This window comes from Sus scrofa, chromosome 8, assembly GCF_054392235.1.
Source record: "Sus scrofa isolate SSC_HxYL_T2T_F1_AM1 chromosome 8, Sscrofa_HxYL_maternal_Yorkshire_Landrace_v2.0, whole genome shotgun sequence".
NCBI lineage: Eukaryota > Metazoa > Chordata > Mammalia > Artiodactyla > Suidae > Sus > Sus scrofa.
Window position 1 is genome coordinate 78,672,807 of NC_139390.1, and position 20,886 is coordinate 78,693,692.

Consider the following 20,886-nt stretch of genomic DNA (forward strand, 5'->3'; position numbering starts at 1 on the left):
ATCTGACTAGGAACCATGAGGTTGCGGGTTTGATCCCTGGCCTCGCTCAGTGGGTTAAAGATCCAGTGTTGCCATGAGCCGTGGTGTAGGTCACAGACGTGGCTTAGATCCCTGCTGTGGCTCTGGCGTAGGCCGATGGCTGCAGCTCCGATCGGCCCCTAGCCTGGGAACCTCCATATGCCGCAGGTGTGGCCCTAGAAAAAACAAAAAAAACAAAAACAAAACAAACAAACAAACAAAAAATGGCCCTGCTTAGTAGGAAAAGGCTGGTACTCCTTGTTAGGCCAAACTTCTAAAAGGCATTTAAAAACAAAAACAAAAACAAAAAAACCTTCCAGCAATCCTAATGCTCACATTTCGGAGACTAGAGAGAAGATTTACGTCAGAACAAATGGGTGCTTTTGGAAGGCGGGATCCTAAGCCGTCTCAGGTTATTGTGCCCGTCACTGGACAGACTAGAGTCAAAACCACGAGCGTCACATGATGGTGGCCGTGCAATATTTGTGCAACATCATCTGATATCATCGGATATCCTTGGGAGAAAAGCTTTTAAGGAAGTCCGTGACCTGAAACTGGTAGGTTTGCTCGGACAGTCCTATCAGGTGATCGAGCGAGTGAGCGCCAGGCGTCAGACACTTCAGTAGGACTTTGCTGGTATACTCCAGGCCTGGTTTTGTAGCCAAAGCTCAGGGGATGGAATTTAAATGAGCCCCACCCTGAAAAGCTCCAGTGTAGAGCCACTTGTTTTTTTCCAAGTCCCAAAGCTCCTTAGTGACCAATAAAGCTACCGGTAGACCTTGCCCACCAAAACCTGTGGTCAGCCTTCCAGACCTGCCCTCCAGAGGCGGTGGTCCCCATCATGAGACCCTCAGGGGTCTGTCTCCAAGCTCCTCCCGGCAGCAGTGGAGGCTGGTCCCCAGGACCTGATATTTAGGCAGCGAGTTCACAGTCGTGTATCAGTCATGGTTCATCAGTTCCTCTATCTGATGCATGTAGGTCAGTGTCATTATCCCGGTTCGGAGGAGCAAGAAAGGTGGGGACATGGAGTGATTCGGCCGGAAAGTTAGTGGGAAAGTGGAACCTGACCAATGCCCTGCTTATTTCCTTTCCTTTCTGTCTTTCTGGCAAAAGAGAAACCAGCAATTCTTAAACCGCTCCCCCAGCAACTCTGGGCACCAAAGGAGGCCTCCGTCCATAAATGCATTGCTCTCTTAACTTCATCACCCTGTGCCTGGGAAGGGGTCAGAAGCTTACAAATGATGAAATGAATCGGCTGTGGAGTGCAGTGTGTGTGCCTGAGTGTGTGCGTGTGTGCACATGTGCCCACCTGCTCCACTAAAGGACTCCAAACCCCAGGGTAAAGGCTTAAACTGAGAAAGATGGCAACGTCTGGGCTGTGGCCTTTTCCTAGAGAGGCCTGATCATTCATTTATAACAAATTTCAACCCAAGCCCCTTACCAGGAGGCCAGCCCGGAGCTGCGGGTGAGCTAGTCTGAAGGCGGCCAGCCCGCATTTGCCTCCAGAAGTATTTCAGGAATGTTAATGGCATGCGTGAGTGGAGGGCTTCAGAGCCCAAGCTGGGGCTGAGAGCTGCTCTGGGGCCATCTGTTGAGGCCCGGGAAGTCTCATAGCAACAGCTTCTCAAGAATGGTGCCTTTTTTTTTTTTTTTTAAATTAAAATTAACCCCAAACCAAAAACTGCTCCATTGCTCAGGAAAAATCAGGACTGGGTTCGGATTCTTTCTGCAGAGTGATGAGCTTTTAAGGAAGAAGAGCCCCTGCATCCTTAACTCCAGTTCTTTAAATGAGCAATTTGTCCTGGGTTTTGAGGTCTTCATTTTTTTTTTCCCCCTGGGGTGAGGATGATCTTTTGGAAAAGGGGAGAGGCAAGAACAAGTTTCCAAAGCGGTGGAGAAATCATTGGCAAAACTCCAGTTGAGAAAAAAGTGGTCAGAGTTTTGAGACTTTCCTGGTATTTGTTGCTCTTAGCGATCCTGTCAGCAGCTGCATTTTTTTTTTTCCTCTGTAATAATGTGACCTTTATAAACCTGGATGTGTAGTTAGTGAAATGACAAAGACACTGATTTTACTGTGCCGATTGTGGGCCCTCCAGCATGAATCTCTCGAGTTTGTGCAAGAGCAGATCTTAGAAAAAGAGAGGGGTATTGTTTCCTTGTGGAGCCGCAGGTTAAGGATCTGGCATTGTCACTGTAGCAGCTCAGGTTCGAACCCTGGCCCAGGAACTTCCACATGCTGTGGGAACAACCAAAACCAAAACAAACAAACAAACAGAGAGAGGCAAAGTAATATTTGTAGCACTGAAATTTTCAGTTGATGGGACATTAAGTTCGCCATTTATCAAAACTGAGTTCCTTCCTCGGGATAGAAGATCCCGTAAGATGATTAGCACCTGAAACTGAACAGCAGCTGCGTGTACAGGTGGGATTCTAAATGGAGCCAAAAGAATTATATTCTGTTCCAAATTCTCCCCCATACTGGGCTATTTTAGGAAGGCACACAACCTCTTAGAACATACATAGTTCCTCATCTGCAAATTGGATTTCTGCGTTATTAGGAAGGTTAAATACAATCACATAATAGGAAATCGGGAAATGACCCTTGAATCTGAGTGGCATCTATAAAGGAGTGTTATGGGCTGTCGTTCTTGCTATTGTACAACCCTGGGAAAACATTTTCACTTGTGTGTGTGTGTATACAAATTTTTATGTATTTAAATATTTATATTTTAATTTAAAAAAACCTGAAGTTACAGCAGAAACTGGCACAGCATGTGAATCAACTATACTTTAATGAAAAAAAAAAAAAACACACAAAAATCTAATGTATGGCACACGTGGACCTTTCCACAGAAAAGAAAGTCATGGACTTGGAGAACAGACTTGTGGTTGTCAAGGGGGAGGGGGAGGGAGTGGGATGGACTGGGAGTCTGGGGTTAAGAGGTGCAAACTATTGCCTTTGGAATGAATAAGCAATGAGATCCTGCTGTACAGCACTGGGAACTATATCTAGTCACTGCTGATGGAACATGATGGAGGATAATGTAAGAAAAAGCATGTATGTTTATATAGATGTGTGTGTGACTGGGTCACTTTGCTGTTCAGTAGAAAATTGATAGAACACTGTAAACCAACTATAATGGAAAAAATAAAAATCATTATAAAAAAAATACACGCACATCAAAAAAAAGCCCTGAAGAGGGGAGTTCCCCAGGGGCCTTGTGGTTAAGGATTTGGTGTTGTCACTGCTGTGGCTCAGGTTTGATCCCTGGCCTAAGAATTTCTGCACGCCATGGGCTTAGCCCAGATTTTTTTTTTTTTTGTCTTTTTGCCATTTCTAGGGCCGCTCCCTTGGCATATGGAGGTTCCCAGGCTAGGGGTCTAATTGGAACTGTAGCCACCGGCCTACACCACAGCCACAGCAACACGGGATCCAAGCCGCATCTGTGACCTACACCACAGCTCACCGAAATGCCAGATCCTTAAACCACTGTGCAAGGCCAGGGATCGAACCCGCAACCTCATGGTTCCTAGTCTGATTTGTTAACCACTGCGCCACAACGGGAACTTCCCAAAATTTTTTTTAAAAAACTGAAGGGGATATAAATATATATCCTCAAATCTTGTCAAATACAATTTTCCTATAGAGTCAAAAACTATTCTGACAAGTAACTGCACCTACACATATATAATTCTTGAATATAGTACACAAGTGGAAGACTTCTTTACATTTTTGATTGGTAGTATTTTTCAGAAGTCCTATCTATTCATATCTAACATATTGCCCCAATGGTTGAAAGTTATGTCACCAACTCTCAAGACAAGGATGTGTGCTCTAAGTTTGGTTTTGGAACATGGGCCCCTAATGAAGTCTTTCTATGAAAATCACAACCGCTTACCCTCTCTGTAGCTGTTGCCTCTTGTATAAAGTTTAAGTGATGTGTATATATGGAGTCTACCTGTGCCAGTATGGTTTCTACATGTTGGGTTTAGGGTTGTGAACAAAAGCAGATAAAAACCCTTGCATACATTCTGGTCAAGGGAGACAGATAAATAAGTCGATTGTGTTGTAGGTTATAAAGTGATAATTGCTATGGAAAAACCTGAAGCAAAGGAATATGATGGCAGAGGGGATTACTGCAGTTTTCTAAATGGGGGTGGGAGAGGGCATCATGAAGAAGATATTTGAAGGAGGACTAAGACTTGAAGGAGGTGAGAGACTGAGCCTTGGGTGAGGAGGAGGAGGCTAGAGGCAGAGAGAACAGCAAGTGCAAAGGCCCTGGGGTGGGGGAGTGGGGCGAGGAAGAACCAGATGAGTGTGTGGGGTGTGAGGTGGGGGAGAGTGGGGGGATACAGGTCAGGGCCTCTGGGCGCCTGGAAGGTGTTTGACTTTTACTCTGAATGAACCCGCTGAGAACTTCTTTCACAGAGCGACTGCAAGGTTTAAATGAAATAATTTACTTAAAGCCTTTAAGCATCATGCCAACCACATAAAAAATCTCCTACAGTTGGTTGCTATTGTTTGCTCATTTATTACCACTAGCTAAGATTTAAAGATAGCATACAGAAGAGAGCTTTGTTCTCATTAAAGCTGATTGTTCTTATGAGAATTAAACTCCCAGCTTTGGCCCCGTATAGATTCAATTCTTATACCTAAGCAGGTCCCAATTCTCTATCTTCACGCTTAAAAAGGAAGAGCTTACTTTAAAAAAACTGGCCTTGTTTAAGCTACCCCATTGTCTCTAGTCAGAGAGCACTGAGCCCATACTCTCTAGAGACAGATGTATTTTGATACATTGGGTGTAAGTTTCAGCTGCAAACTGCCCTGTTGAAGTCCACTGAATTCACGTGCTCTCACCGGGTACTTGTGTTTGAGTTTTGATGTGGATCCTCTTCTCCAGGGCGCAGGATTCCGGGTGGGGGAAGAATCTACCGCAGAGGTGATGAAAACGAGGTATCCATGTCTTTCCTTCTCTCCAGGGCCCAGAAGCACGATCGGCTTTCCTGGGCGTTTGGAGAGCCCTCTCTCAAAATGATCTTCTAGGACGCCCCTCTGCGTCCCCTCCTTTGATCTTGAAGGATTTTGGTCTGAACTCTTGTCAGGTAATGACTTGCTCAGAACCTAGAAAGGGGGGAACCCCTTTCTCCAGGCATTTCAAGACATCCTTTAGAGTCAGGGCGATCCTTGCTGCAGCACCAGGAAAGGTGGTTTGGGAGCAATAAAAGGAAGTACTTGATGATAACCAGAGATGACCAATAAGGGAAAGGCTAACTGAAAATGTGCGCCCTCATCAGCAGAAATGTGCCAGCAGAGGCAGGGTTATCAAACAATTGGGTGATGCTTGGCTCCCAAGATTCTTCCAAATCGGTCGTTCTGCTTCCTTCCAAGTTATGCCTCTGGAAAACAAATTCTGCAGGAAAAGTCACCTTTAATTTTAGCAACACCTTGATTTGGGGATTCTGAGAGAGCAAGAGACAACTGACTGTGGGGGCTCTGTTTTGCTTGGTGTTAGTGGGGGGGTGGCACGCAGCGGGTCATCTTCCACAGGGGTGACTCTGGGCCCGGCGCCTGGAGCCCCAGTTCTCCCCAACACTGACTGTGCTGTGCTCCTGTTTGCAGATTCCAAGATCAGCGTGTTGTCCCATTGCACTACTTGCAGCATAGTTGCTTCCTTATGATCAGTGGGTGGAACAGGCTATAGCTCCCTTTCCCTTTTGAACAAATACTTGTACGTGTTTTGTTCTAAAAGACTTATAAAGATGCTCTCACAAAAAGCCTACTGACAAAGCTATGATTTTAATCCCTATTGAACAGGTAATTAAACAATTGAGACGCCAGTTAAGTAACTAAGCCAAGGTCATGCAGCGAGAGAGCTAGGATTTGAGCCCCGGCAGTCAGCCAGCAGGATCTGCGCTCCTCACTCCCATTTGTTTGGTTGTGCCCACAAACTGCTTTGTCTACTCCTATAACCTTTCTCATTTGTGGTAGCTCTCCTGTTGATTTAGAGAGAGAGGGGGAAAGGAAAAAAAAAACCCATCTGGCCTATCATTGCACTTTATTGCCCTCTGTGAGGGCAGAGAACAACTATTGATACCCAGCACCTAGCATAGTGCCTGGGGCATGGCAGATACTCAAATATTTGTTGAATGAATGAGGGAGTAAGGGTGTGACATGAATAAACAGTAGTAAGGCCATAGGGATGCCTTCCTGATCCCACAGAGCCACAGGGATACATGTGAATGCAGGATGTCACTTACTGCAAAAACTTTGACTTTGAAAAGTTAAAAACCAGATGAAATTAGAGGTGAGGGTATAATGGCGCAGTGTCAACAACTTCATCTCTTGTGAAGTGCTCGTTAATATTTTAATTAATGAGTCATCTCACACTAGAGAGGCCGATGAAAGACCCCAAACTAACACTGGCCACGTGACAGTTGGGGAAGGAGCCAAACAAGGAACCACAGATTCCACCAAATTAGAGTTTTAATGTGGGATCTGGACTCAGTGCATTTGACAAACGGACACTGAGACTCACAGATTTATTAAGGGACCCGAGAAAGGAAGCCTGAGTTTGGCCAGTGCTGGAGCCTAAGGGGACATATGGGTGCAGTGAAATTAAACTGGCTCAAACCAGCCAAAATAAAAAGAGGGTTCTTTGAAAAGAAGGGAGGGAAGCTTGAGGAATCCAACTGCGGCCAGCCAGGAGCACGTCCAAGATAACCTAATGACTAAGTCAGAAGGAGTCAGAAGGGTGAGAGAAATCCTCCCTGGCATTGCTGAGTTTGTGTCCTTGGATAAATTCCTTGATGTTTCTGGACTTGTTTGCCTATCTGAAAAGCAGGGAATAATGAAAGGATCTACCTTGTTGGGTTGTTGTATTGATGAAATGAGGTAATGCATTTAAAGCACGTGGAGCACTGCCTGACACATACAGAGTCAATGGTCAGTAACCACTAGCCTTTATTATGATTTTTTTTTTTTTTTGGCTTTTTGCCTTTTTTAGGGCTGCACCTGTGGCATATGGAGGTTCCCAGGCTAGGGGTCTAATCGGAGCTGTAGCCACCAGCCTACACCAGAGCCACATCAACTTGGGATCTGAGCCACGTCTGCGACCTACACCACAGCTCATGGCAACGCCAGATCCTTAACCCACTGAGCAGGGCCAGGGATCGAACCCGAAACCTCATGGTTCCTAGTCGGATTCGTTAACCACTGAGCCACAATGGGAACTCCTATTATGATTTTTGTAGGCAGCTATTCGCTTTATCCTTGGGCTGAATAGTCCCTCCTTTCAGCTGGCTTTGAACATCAGTTCTGTTATTCTCCCTGCAGACTGGCTTCCTGAAGGACAGGGTCCTGGGGTTAATGGGATGGCATAGTGATGTCATCGGGGCTCCAGGTTGATTTGTTTCCATTCTACCATCCTCAGCGTGATGGTTGAAATCTCCAGATTTGTCCCTCATGATTACAAGATGGCTCAGGCATCATATCTTTTTTTAAAAATTTTTTTAAAATATAGGTTTAATTTTTTTTTTTTTTGCCTTTCTCTAAGGCCGCACCCGCGACATATGGAGGTTCCCAGGCTAGAGGTCTAAGGGGAGCTGTAGCCACCAGCCTACGCCAGAGCCCCAGCAACGCCAGTTCTGAGCCGCATCTGCGACCTACACCACAGCTCACGGCAATGCCGGGTCCTTAACCCGCTGAGTGAGGCAAGGGATCGAACCTGCAACCTCATGCTTCCTAGGCAGATTCCTTAACCACTGAGCCATGATGGGAACCCCCCAGGCATCATATCTTTGCATAACTCTATCCAGAGGCTGGAGGGAGTCCCAGTTTGATGTATTTTATCAAGAATGAGGGACAAAAACTCTCCTACAAACTTTCCTTTGGATTGAAGCTCGTTAGCTAGGGCTGTCCTGTCCCTGTGCCCAGACTAGTACCCGGCAAGGGAGTCAGAGTGTCATGACTGGTGTGGATGAAGAATGATTTCTCTCTTGGGGCTGTGGAAGTCTCTGTCTTCCCGAGCACACAGGGCACGGATACTGTGGTGGGATCAGATCTGTTTGTGAGGAAGCCCAAGGACGGGCACCACTGAGTAAACAGGGCTAAGGACCATCATAGATAAGCAGGTATCCAAGCCACACAGACCAGGGTCCTCTTCCGAGGGTCTATATACAGTCTACGAGAAGCCAGAACGTTCTGTCTTTTGAAGTGGCTAATATGGGATGAAATAAACCTGACGTTCTCTGCTCTGTGATTGCTTTCTGCATCCCCACCCCCATGCACACACACACAGAAGAGTCCTGTTTACTGTAGGAAAAAGTATATCTACGATCTGGAAAGAGAGAGAAAATGACATAGAAACTGAGACACACGCATGCACCCTCTCACTCACGCACTGAAGGAGAGTCCTGTTTCCTGTAGAAAAAAGTATGTATGTGATATGGAAAGAGAGAGAAAAAGATGTAGAAACTGAGACAGACAGACAGACACACACACACACACAAACACACACACACGTGCATGCCCTCGAGCACACACATCCAAAGAGATGGTGCCTGATAGGAGGGGGGTGAAGGAGAGTCTGACGGTATTTTCAGTCCCTGAGGCCATCCTCATCCTGGGTCGCCCCAAGGAATTCCCATTTTTGCATAAAAGTCTTTGAAGGTTCGGTGTCACTTGTGTCATTTGCAGCAACAACAAGATCCTGTCTGCTGAATTCCCCCACCCCAACCCCCCGCCTTCTGGGTTTCCATCCGCCTGGCCCCCCTCGTGAGTGGCCTTGGCCCTGGGGGGCACTGGCCCTCCACGAAGCTGTGGGTTCCCCCATGTGTCCTCCCAGCTCCCCAGCTTTTGTCACCTCATTAACTCATTGTCTCTGGGCCCCAGTACCTCAATCCACAGGCAGCAAGCTGAAGGGTTCTGTTGTCACCTTCAGCGGGGGCTGGGGCAGGGTGGCACACCTTGGCGTCCTGGTGAGCAGAGAGGCTGTAACATCTCTGACTAAATCCCCGAGGTATTGGCCCAGTCTTTCCTCCAAATGGCTCACACCCAACTGACAAGTACATTTTTCCCAAGTAAAATAGCTCAATTTCAGATACACAGGTGCTTTGAACAGGGACTTAAAGTCTGGGGGCTCCGCTTCCTTTAGCCTGGCATGAATCGAGAAGAGAATTCTGGATTTGTGTCAGGAGGGAATTGGCAAATCCCAAGAAAGGCAGGTGTAGAAGAGCGCCGGCCTGTGCTTCAGGAAGTAGGGCTAACTCTTTATTTTTTTAATATTGGAGTTTCCGTTGTGGCTCAGTGGTAATGAACCCCACTAGTATCCATCAGGATGCGGGTTTGATTCCTGGCCTCACTCAGTGGGTTAAGGATCTGGTGTGGCTGTGGCTGTAGCTGTGGTGGAGGCCAGCAGCTGCAGCTCCTATTTCACCCCTAGCCTGGAAACCTCCATATGCCACGTGTGCAGCTCTAAAAAAGCAATACATAAATAAAATGTTTGTTCTTCTTAATCATAGGTTAATGAAATGATTGCTCAATGAAACTTGGCTTCTGGTTATCTGAGTGGGGATTATGTAATTTGAGGAACAGCACCCCCCTCCCAGTGGCCCCATCTCCAAACTGCTGGGGATCTTACATGGTGACCATATAAGCAAGTGGCATCGTTTGTTTGACATTCAGCAACGATGGGTCTGCGGCGCTGTGCTGAGCTCTACAGGCACACAGATCTAAGAGACAGGGTCCTTATGGTCACAGAATGCTACATGGGGGAAATGAATGGAAAAATCTGTGACAGGCATGCTGTGACAAGGGTTTTCTGGTAGCATAGAGTAGGTGGGTTCCTCTTGGAGGAGAATGATTGCTTTGACGTTTAGAAGGACGAATAGGAGTTAGGTAGGGGGATTTAGTGGGTAAAGGTGTTCTAGACAAGTAGACAAAGAGGTGCTTGATGAGAAGCTTAAGTTAGGGCTGCAGGGCTGGTTGAGCACTTGTGACCTTTCAAAAAGGGTGGGCAGAGATGGGGTGAGAGCAGGGCTGAAATCCTGCGTGGGCTTGGCTCCTCGGAGCACCTGTAGTAGGAAGTGCCTTTGTCTAATTTGCACAAGGTGCCACGTGGGCTGGAGGTAGACCTGCCTGAAGGTATTTTTTTTTTCTCCCTCTTCTTAGGGCCCCATCTGCAGCATATGGAGGTTCCAGCCTATGCCACAGCCACAGCAATGCCAAGTCCGAGCCTCATCTGTGACCTGCACCACAGCTCATGGCAACCCTGGATCCTTAACCCACTGAATGAGGCCAGGAATTGAACCCACATACTTCTCAATACTGGTCGGGTTCTGAACCCACTGAGCCATGATGGGAACTCGTATTTGGTATTTTTTGATTGGAAAGCATATGTGAGGATGCTCATAAGATTGAACACGACCCTGAAGGTGATAGGGAGTTACTGAGGAATTTAAAAGGCAGATCAGGAGTGAATGAAATAATGCCATTTGTCCATCATGGATGGACCTGGAGATTATCATACTAAGCGAAGTATGTCAGAGAAAGACAAATACCATATATCACTTATATGTGGAATCTAAAAAAAAAAAAAAATGATACGAATCAACTTATTTACAAAACAGAAATAGACTCGCAGACATACTTAAACAAACTTCTGGTTACCGAAAGGGTAAGGCAGGGGGAGGGATGGATTAGGAGTTTGGGATTAACGTATACATACTACTATATATAAAATAGAAAACCAACAAGGACCTACTGAACAGCACAGGGAGTAATAATATCTTGTGTCATTCCTTGGTGGCCTAGCTATTAAAGATCCAGCATTGGAGTTCCTGTCGTGGCTCAGCAGAAATGAATCTGACTCGCATCCATGAGGACACAGGTTCAGTCCCTGGCCTTACTTAACTGGGTTAAGGATCTGGCGTTGCCATGAGCTGTGGTGTAGGTCGCAGACACAGCTCAGATCTGGCATTGCTGTGGCTGTGGTGTAGGCCAGCAGCTACAGTTCTGCTTTGACTCCTAGCCTGGGAATCTTCATGTGCTGTGGGTGCAGCCCTAAAAGACACACAAAAAAAAAAAAAAAAAAAAAAAAAATTATATATATATATCCAGCATTTTTACAGCTGTGGCTCGGGTTCTATCCCTGGCTCGGGAACTTCTGCACGCCGTGGGCATGGCCAAAAAAATCTTATGATAACCAATATTAGAAAAGAATCTGAAAAGTTGTGTGTGTGTGTGTGTGTGTGTGTGTGTGTGTGTGTGTGTGTCAGTGTGTGTCAGTAAAAGGGGAGGACGTGGTGGGTTTGGTATCTGGAAGGGGAGTAGGTGGATGTGATGGCAGGAGGAGGCTGTCAGAATGACTCCCAGATTTTTCACTTTGGCAGCTCAGTAGAAGGTTTGGCTTCCTAGCAAAGGCTGATAAACCTGAGAACTTTGACACAGAGAAAGGCGTTAACTCGTGAATAACAATCAAAAGTTTGTCATGGAAGCCTGCAGTTAAGGATTAAAAGGAAGGCTTTATTAGTTGCTTTTGAGATACAGGGAAACATGGGTCTTAAGTTGTGACCCTTCAGAAAACGGCCAACTGATATTAAAGGAAATTGTTATGCCCCCTTTCAAGTACAGTAAAATTTCCTGCGGTGGATAATCGGTCTTTACCAGATAGTGCTGCCCAGCTGCAGACAGCTAGTTCCTCACCCTTCTTCTTTCTTTCAAGAGTAAAAGAGGCTTGGGTCACTGTGGAGGCTTGGGTTCAATCCCCAGCCCAGGAACCTCCACATGCCACAGGTGCGGCCATTAAAAAACAAAAACAAACAAACCACCCCCCCAAAAAAACAATTGAAAACCAACACAGCCTTGGGTCCCAGGTGCACTTTGGCTTTTGTCCGCATAATATACCTATCACTCTGGTTATCTTTCTTACATAAAAATTTTTTTAAAAGAGTAAAATGATATAAACCTAGAGTCTCCCAAACCCTCTCCCCGTTCTTTTGGAGAAAGCATTTTTTTGTTTTGCTCATGGTAGTGCACAGCTAGGGTTTTTTCTGTCTTGCTGTGCTTGTCATGATAGGATAATTGTTCAGGCTTTCAAGGTGAATTGTCCCTGGTTTGAATATCGACTTCAATTCCTTCCATCGCTTTGGGCAGGATACTTACTTTTGTGAACCTCATCTGTAAAGTGGGGGAGCTATGACCCAGCTCACAGAGCCGTCACGACGGTTAAGGGGCAATGAAAGTGAAGTGCTTGACGTGGGGCTGGCAGGTAGCATGCTGGTCACAGTGGTGCTGGTAGCAGGGGCTGTTGTTGCTCTTCTTGTTATCAATGCCGATGTGGAGACGTTAAGAAATGATACAATGTGCTTTTGCCAACTTTGATTATTCCTTGAGCTGGCATCTGCTGGATGGCGAACATTATGCAATGCTGCCTTCTTGATGGATGGGGCCACGGGAAAGCGGTGCATGCCCCATGAATCAGAGGGAAGTTTCCATACATACCCCACTCTTTCCTGGGCACCTTGGGAGATGAGGCTGGTTATGCTGGGATAGAAAAGCATACCATTAGACTACAGAAACCGCTGAAAGAAGGCAGAGAACGATGGTCCTTTTTTTTTTCCTGCCACTCCCTCATATGCGGAAGTTCCCCAGGCAGGGATCGAAACTGTGCCACAGCATTGACGCCAGATCCTTAACCGCTAGGCCACCAGGGAACTCCCAGAACTATGGTACTCCTGGTTTTCACATGCCTGAGATGTTTTTCTAGGATACAGTCGAGCACTGAAGCTATGTTTGATATTTTATGTTTAATAATTCAATGAAGAAAATTTCTTGATAACTATTAGCGTGTGTGGTTTTATCAGCCAGTTGCACTGAAAGAGTGATTAACTTTCCTTATCAAGAAACGGTCTCGATAAGGTACTCAGTGACTGTAACCCTGGTCATTGCTCTGGAATGTCCCCGATGGTCCTGCCAGTTTTCATTGCCCATAGGTGTGATATTTTTGTAAATGCCTCCATTTAATGCTTTTGCATATTAGAAATATTTTATGGGAGTGCTCGTCATGGCTCAGCGGTAGCAAACCTGACTAGTATCCATGAGGACGTGGGTTCAATCCTTGGCCTTGTTCAGTGAGTTAAGGATCCTGCGTTGATGTGGCTCTGGTGTAGGTCTCAGCTGAGGCTTGGATCTGGCATTGCTTGGGCTGCGGTGTAGGCCGGCAGCTGCAGTTCTGATTTGACCCCTGGCCTGGGAACCTCCATATGCCTCGGGTGCGGCCCTAAAAAAAAAAAAAAAAAAAAAATTATGCTGCACTATAACTGAAAGTAAACAACTAGTGTGTTTCTACCTCACTGGTAAAAAGGGGAGTGGTGAGAACTCAGGAGAAAATATTGTTAAAGTGCCTGGGATAAGAAATACATATTTAAGCATCAAGAATCATTGTTCCTGATTGTCACTGAATCTTTGTGAAGCAACCCTGACTATCAGAATCAGAGACCAGGAAAAGTGGAAAGCCTGTTTTTTTTTTAGCACTACTCTGAAATCTATTATGCCTTTGAGGAAGAAAACTCTTTCAAGATGTTTAAAAAGAACCATCCATAATATGTTTGTTATGACAGAGAAGGCAGAAACGCTGGTGATAGTTAAATATTTAAATTATCGGTTCTCAACTGGAAGTGGGTTTGCCTTTAGCCAAGTCTGGAGATTTTTTTGGTTGTCACGCTGGGGAAGTTGTGCTACTGGTTCTATAGGGCAGAGGGCAGGTCGTCCGGTGCCCAGGACGGCCTCCACAACAAGGCATTATCTGGCCCACGTGGTGCAAGTTTGAGAAATCCTGGGTTACATAATGACTGCTGGGAGCAACAGGTGATTACTTTTCAAAACTGGACTGTCTCTTTCAGCAAGAATGTAGCCTTCCAATTGCTAAATGAAATTCTTTTCTTCTGTCTATATAGGGAAACAATTGCTAATCCTTCCTATAGGTTTAGTAGCCTGGGCTGTCTTCTTTCTGTGTAACTCTCAAATTATCCAACACTTCAGTCCAAAAAATCATCAGGCCGTGGAGTTCCCGTCGTGGCGCAGTGGTTAACGAATCCGACTAGGAGCCATGAGGTTGCGGGTTCGATCCCTGGCCTTGCTCGGTGGGTTAAGGATCCGGCGTTGCCGTGAGCTATGGCATAGGTCGCAGATGCGGCTCGGAGCCTGAGTGGCTATGCTGTGGTGTAGGCAGGTGGCTACAGCTCCGATTCGACCCCTAGCCTGGGAACTTCCATGTGCTGGAGGAGCAGCCCAAGAAATGGCAAAAAGACAAAAAAAAAAAAAAATCATCAGGCCAGTTGCTTGGGAGATTGTGGGTGGGAAAAAAAGAAGCCATGACCAGATTGACTAAGTGTTCACCTTCCAACGAATGAGGTTTAGCCCTCTTTGGACACATGGCTGTCCCGTGGCCATCCAGGGAGGGGACGGAGAGAGGCTGGGTGAGGAATGCCTTCACATTTCAACACTTTCCTTCAAGGAAAGGGAAAGCCGGCCAAGGGTGAGACCATCCTGGAGCAATCACAGAACTTTCCTTTGGTTCGCTGTTCTCTGTTCTCCTTGGTTATCTTTAGTTCACAAATGACTGATTGCGTATTTTCCAACCCAACTCTGGTGAGAAGGGCTGCTCATGATACAGAAGGACCCCGTGGGTCTAAGAATAGCTAAAAGAAATCACAAAGTCCTCTAGGTAATCACATCATTTCAAAAAGAAAGAATTGAACAATGGGCTTTCTCCCCCAGATTTTATGCATTTCTGTCTTGCAAAGTGTACGGTTAATCCACATGCTGCTATGCATTTGTCTTTATTGAAAACTGTAAAATTGCATAAATTCCTGACAAATGATGGCTGCAGACCTATGTCACGCTGCATTTCCTGCATTTGTTCTGTGCTGAAAGCCTTTGCTTCATCTTTGAAAGACTACCCACTTGTACCTAGGTTGACTAGTGGAGGTAGATTGGTAAATAGTAGGCAAAAGTAAAATGAGTTACCATAAATAAACTTTAGTCAATGCTACGAAATGGTTTTTAAATTGAATCCCTCTTGGTTGCCCTGCAGGAGAGCAAATTACTTTGCACTGTGATAGCTGTGAGTACATCTTTGGATTCTTCCATGGATCTCACTGTGCAATGTGGTGTTTAGAGTTTAGAAAGAGAAGAGCCTTTTGAGCCAGACTGGCTGTGTTCAGATGCTGGCTTGTCACTGACTCCGGGACCCTGGAACTTTGGATAGATCACTTCTCTCCTCAGCTTCCTTGTCTTCCAAAAGAGGATGGGAGTGGGAGTTCCCAAAGTGGCTCAGTGGTTAATGAATCTGACTAGGAACCATGAGGTTGCGGGTTCAATCCCTGGCCTTGCTCAGTGGCTTAAGGATCTGGCGTTGGCCGTGAGCTGTGGTGTAGATCGCAGACGCGGTTCGGATCCCGAATTGCTGTGGCTGTGGCTGTGGCCGGTGGCTACAGCTCTGATGAGACCCCTAGCCTGGGAACTTCCACACGCTGTGGGTGCAGCCCTAGAAAAAGCAAAAAAGACCAAAAAAAAAAAAAAAAAAAGAGGATGGGAGTGTTTTCCCCAGAAGGTGATTGTGAGGATTAAATGGGCTAAGGCGTGTAACTAGCACAAAGTAAGTGCTCAATAACTGTTAGTTATTTTTATTGTCCTCATTGGCATTCGCATTGTTACATTGTATTTTATTATTCTGCATTTATACTAAGAGGTAGAGGGATGGAACACTGATGGCTGGGGCCCCTGCAGCTTGCCTAAATCTAATGTGGTGTAAATGGACCAGGCAGGTCTCTATCACCTCCTGTTTCTTGAGATGGCCATCTTCTAAAAACATATACTTTTAAAAATATGCTCTGGGGAGTTCCTGTTGTGGCTCAGCGGTACTGAACCCCACAGTATCCATGAGGATTCGGGTTCAATCCCTGGTCTTGATCAGTGGGTTAAGGATCTGGTGTTGCCATGAACTGTGGTGTAGGTCGCAGATTGCAGCTCGGATCTGACATTGCTGTGGCTGTGGTGTAGACTGGCAATGCTGCAGCTCCAGTTCGACCCCTAGCCTGGGACTTCCATATGCTGCAGTTGTGGCCCTAAAAAGACAATAAAATAAAATAAAATAAAAATAAAGAAAAGAAAAGCAACAAACAAAAGCATATACTTTGGAACTGACAAGGCAGAGATGTATTGACTTATGACCACATCCTCTGGCTTTTTATGCAGTATGGCCATATGAAACACTGGGCTAAGGCCAGCATCCTGGATTCCCAAACCTTAAGTGCCTCCTACTCTTCAGGTAACAGGGGCCACATACTAGAATTTGAGCTTCTGGTTGCCTTGAAAGAGGATGCTCTCAGCCCTTTTAGCCTGGGTAAGACTTGGAGGTTTGGATGATTGTGGTCTAAGGGATGTTGATATCAAATATATTCTGGCTCTATTTTTGCCAAGTTGCCGACATGTTGTATTTATTGTCCCGAAAGGATCAAAATGCTGTGCAGTAACAGGTGGAGATGATTTCATAGCTTTGGTTTTTCCATTTATTTCCTAGAAACAGATCTCATTTGTTCTCCTAAGTAAAGACATACAGTTGCCTTTAAGCTTAACTACATCCTGTAGGTATGTACTTCCTTCTTAGCATGGCATCTAAGTCGCCTGCATGTTATTCCAGTAAATAAAGGCACTTGATCAAAACGATCTCTCGAAAGTCTAAGTTTTCTTCTTCAAATGGTAACACAAGAACCATCCAGCTAAGGAATGCCTTGAAAATATTAGAAACCATTGTTTCTCGAGGCTTAATGTTAGTAATTTTCAGATAGTGTCTGAAACTTGAAATCATAACCCCCTCCAGCAGCAGTGAGAAGGGAGAAGAGTAAGGATGTAGAAACACTAAAATTGTACGTTTTATAAGACAAAGGTGATAGTGCATTTCAAATCAGAGATCTGAGAGTTATATTCTATTCATTCTAGATTGAATTTTGAATAAATGACTAATTACTTGAATGTGTAAAGCTAAGGATTTACTCATCTTTATATTTAAAATATGAACTAGAGGAGTTCCCTTCATGGTGCAGTGGTTAACGAATCTGACTAGGAACCATGAGGTTGCGTGTTCAATCCCTGGCCTTGCTCGGTGGGTTAAGGATCCGGCGTTGCTGTGAGCTGTGGTGTAGGTTGCAGATGCGGCTTGTATCTGGCGTTGCTGTGGCCAGCAGCAACAGCTCTGATTAGACCCCTAGCCTGGGAACCTCTATATTCTGCAGGAGCGGCCCTAGAAAAGGCAAAAAGACCAAAAAAAAAAAAAAAAAAAAAAAAAAAACTAGATGTCTCAGGTACATTTTGTCTCTAAAATGTCAAGATCAATGTAATGTGGCTTTTGGATTGCACTCCTTCAGGGGTACAGTAGATGAATATTTTTTTAAGGAATTTCTTTTCTGGGGGGGCAAGCCTGTAGCATGTAGAAATTCCCGGCCAGGGGTCGAACCCATGCCACATCAGCAATTGGAGCCACTGCAGTGACAATGCCAGATGCTTAACCCCCTGTGCCACCAGGGACCTGCAAGCAGATGCATATTTGATTCAGTGCTAAACAAAGCCTTACTAGTAAACATTAAACTGATGGGGATTTAAATACCCTCTTCAACAGCTGAAACATGGGCTGTAAAAGTGATGTCCCCATGGTGATCAGAGCATCAGTACGAGGGTATGTGTGGAAAGACTGCTGTGGAAGGTAAGCTGGCCCTATTTCATGCTGACTGCAGCTGAGTGGGCGCAGCCGCGGAGGTGGTGGCCTGGACAGCATTATCAGAGTAAACTTTAATTAAAAACATGAGTGGAGAGATTGAGAGCCGAGATTTACCCAGGAAACGACGTGTTGGTGACATTCAGCTCAGCAGAGAGGTTTCTGAAGCCCCGTTTTATTGCCTGTTAGTGGGAAAGAATAGGTCTCATTATAGAAATTCTAGGAAGAGTTGGAAAAATAATGAATACCTTAAATTAGATTTGAATTTGACCAGCACCGTAACCTCAAATTCTGCATCCTGTTAGTGATTGTGTATCCCTTTGAGCTCTCACTTGCTGTCAGAGAGCAATGGCATGGCTGAAGAAAGGAAAACTGTATTTTCAGTGGCCTAAATCCCAGAGCCCAGAAAAAAATAAGGAAAAGAGATGGGATTATAAATAGATGGAAAATCCTTGTTTTCTAAAGTGTGTCTTTACAGACGTTCAGTGGAAATTCTAAGAGCTACAGCTAAATTTTGTTCCAATAATACAATTTTAGATACAGGCTCATTCTTTATCATTTCAGATTTCCAAAATTTTGTCAACTCTGGCATGATACTGCATATTTTCAATAAGCTAGTATTTTTAAGTGTCATGCCTACTGCTGGCTTTGCTGCTCACCAGTGTGGTGCAAGATAACTGCTCCAAATCTGTTTTCTTATCTGTAAAATGAGGGTTAAAAATCTCTGCCTGCAGAGTTTCCCACATTATTAATTACGTACATATACATTAAATTAAATACATCGTGGAGTTTCCGTGGTGGCTCAGTGGTTAACGAATCTGACTAGGAAGCATGAGGTTGCGGGTTCAATCCCTGGCCTCACTCAGTGGGTTAAGGATCCGGCATTGCCATGAGCTTCGGTGTAGGCCGGTGGCTACAGCTCTGATTGGACCCCTAGCCTGGGAACCTCCATATGCCACAGGAGTGGCCCTAGAAAAGGCAAAAAGACAAAATAAATAAATAAATTAATTAAATACATCATATTGGACTGGGTAGCTGGCAAGAGTCCAATAAATGCTAGAGGGACACGCTGAGATGGGTTTTCGTACCTTAAATTCTGTCTGGACTCTGACTTGATTTGCACATATTTTACCAAATCAGTTCATTGAGTCTCAGTTTCAGAATCTGCAAAAATGGAGAGGAAAACTCCATGGTGTGTGTGTGTGTGTGTGTGTGTGTGTGTGTGTATCTGTGTGTGTATGTGAAACATTGGAGTTTTGAAATCTCATGAATATAAAACATCTTGGAAAAAAAAAAGATGCCGCTCAGATAGAAAGGATTACTTGTCACGTCCCCCAGTTTTGTTGATTAAAAAACATCAGTTGCAACATCTCATCATAATCTTATCCATTTCTGTCTTACGGAATTTAAAACTTGGATCCAGGCATGTTTTGCGGTCTCTCTGGGTCGAGAAGATGAACAGGCCCAACTGGAAATAAACAAGGCCAGGAATCTTAAGCAAGAGAGTAGAGACCTATTCCCTCCCACTGCCTGAGGAATTTAGGACCAGTAAGTTGTCCTCTAATGAGCACAGGAGGAGAGCATTGCATCTTCTCTTAATTAGTTTGACAGATATTCATTTAAATTTGAAAAGATTCCCAGGCTTGGGATAGCCTAGGAAGGTTCTGAATTCCTTTTGCATCTTAATTCTGTTTTTGTTGTGGTGGCTCTGGGGAATGTCAACATCTGAAGACAAATAAAGGCTGTGTCTTCATCCAGGGACCTCTGCGTTTTCCCTTTAGAAGCGCCTCTGAGGCTCCTCCGCACTTTGGCTTCGCAGCTGTGAAGTCCAGCACAAAGCATCAGGTTCTACTAGGATACCATGGGGCTCGGGGTCTGGGAGGGGTGGATTTCTTTTTTTTTTATTCTCAGGCTTAATAAAGGTTAGAGTTTCCAGGCTGGTCTTACATAGCCAGCTTTACATCAGAATAGGTCACTGATTTGGGCTGAAGGACTCAAAGTACACACCAAAGCTGATGAATTCCCTAAAGTATGAATTGTTTTTACTCTCGATACTTAAAACCTTCATGGCTATTAGGTTACCACTGGCCCTTGGTTATCCAAAGAAGTGAGTAATCAGGGGGCCATATCGTCCTCTTTCTCTTTTAACCAGTAGTAACACTAACCTTTATCTGGGCTGTCTCTCTCTACCTTGTCACACGTCATCTCTGGCTGCTCACTGGGCAGTGAGTCATTAAAGAGGATGCAGGGCTGGCCAGGCACTGTGGTGCTGGCTGCACTGCTCTGGGTGGGGGGGAGATGGGCAGAGAGGGGCTTTTCCCCACGCATCCAAAGAAAGGCCCCTATGGGCTAGTTGTGGTCCTGACTGAAGGCTGCTATCAGGAAAATGTCTAAACACAGACAGCTTTGGGGGAAGGCACAACACTCACCTAATCTACCAAAGTCAAACACTTGGCTCTTGAGTGAGTTCATTCATCAGGTCAGTCTGGTCCAGCTGTGCTTGGGTGGTGTGACCCACGCCTGCCTCCCATCACCACCCTTTTCCTCCCTGCCTTAAAGCAGATTCCTTTGGCTTTATCAATGTATCTTTTTTTTTTTAAGTTTATTTTATTGAAGTATTGTTGATTTACAATGTTGTGTTAATTTCTGCTATACAGCAAAGTGACTCTGTGATACATACACATATATAGTTAGTCTTTTTCATATTCTTTTCCATTATGGTTTATTATAGGATATTAAATGTAGGGCCTAATTCATCGGAATGATGCCAGAACATAACATCCAAGGAAAGGGGCCCAGAGCTTTAGTCCTGACTGCAGCAAAGAGAGATGGAACTTGCAAAGCATTGCCTGTCCTCAAGTCCACTGCCTTGGTCATTGGAACATATTTTCAGTGCACTTTATTTGATTCAATGTGGCAGAGATGGGGCAGTGCGATGCCAGGTTGAGAGGACTGGGTCACAGTCCCTGCATTACCACTTATTAGTCGAATAACCTTGAATAAGTTTTATCTCTTGGAGTATCCATTTCATCTTCTGTAAAACAAAAATGATCATGAGCAGTTTAGGTGAGATGACATATGTAAAGTCCTTAATACT

The 20,886-nt window shown here is 45.1% G+C and overlaps 1 protein-coding gene and 1 long non-coding RNA gene across 7 annotated transcripts in view; both read left to right on the top strand.

Moving 5' to 3' along the window:
• The window catches only part of SHROOM3 (shroom family member 3), a 349,594-nt gene that overhangs the window by 154,548 nt on the left and 174,160 nt on the right, over positions 1 to 20,886 (top strand). Inside the window, exon 1 of one of the 6 annotated variants that reach the window (XM_084972586.1) lies at positions 4,999 to 5,121. The exons of the other annotated variants lie outside the window; for them this stretch is intronic. The gene's annotated coding sequence lies outside the window, so the exon portion shown is untranslated. Of the gene's footprint in view, positions 1 to 4,998; positions 5,122 to 20,886 lie in introns of those variants that run through there. 6 annotated transcript variants of the gene reach the window in all.
• Positions 7,053 to 13,058, top strand: LOC146400878 (uncharacterized). Its single transcript, XR_014812776.1, has 2 exons — positions 7,053 to 10,258; positions 10,957 to 13,058. It is a non-coding gene; the product is annotated as an uncharacterized LOC146400878 (long non-coding RNA).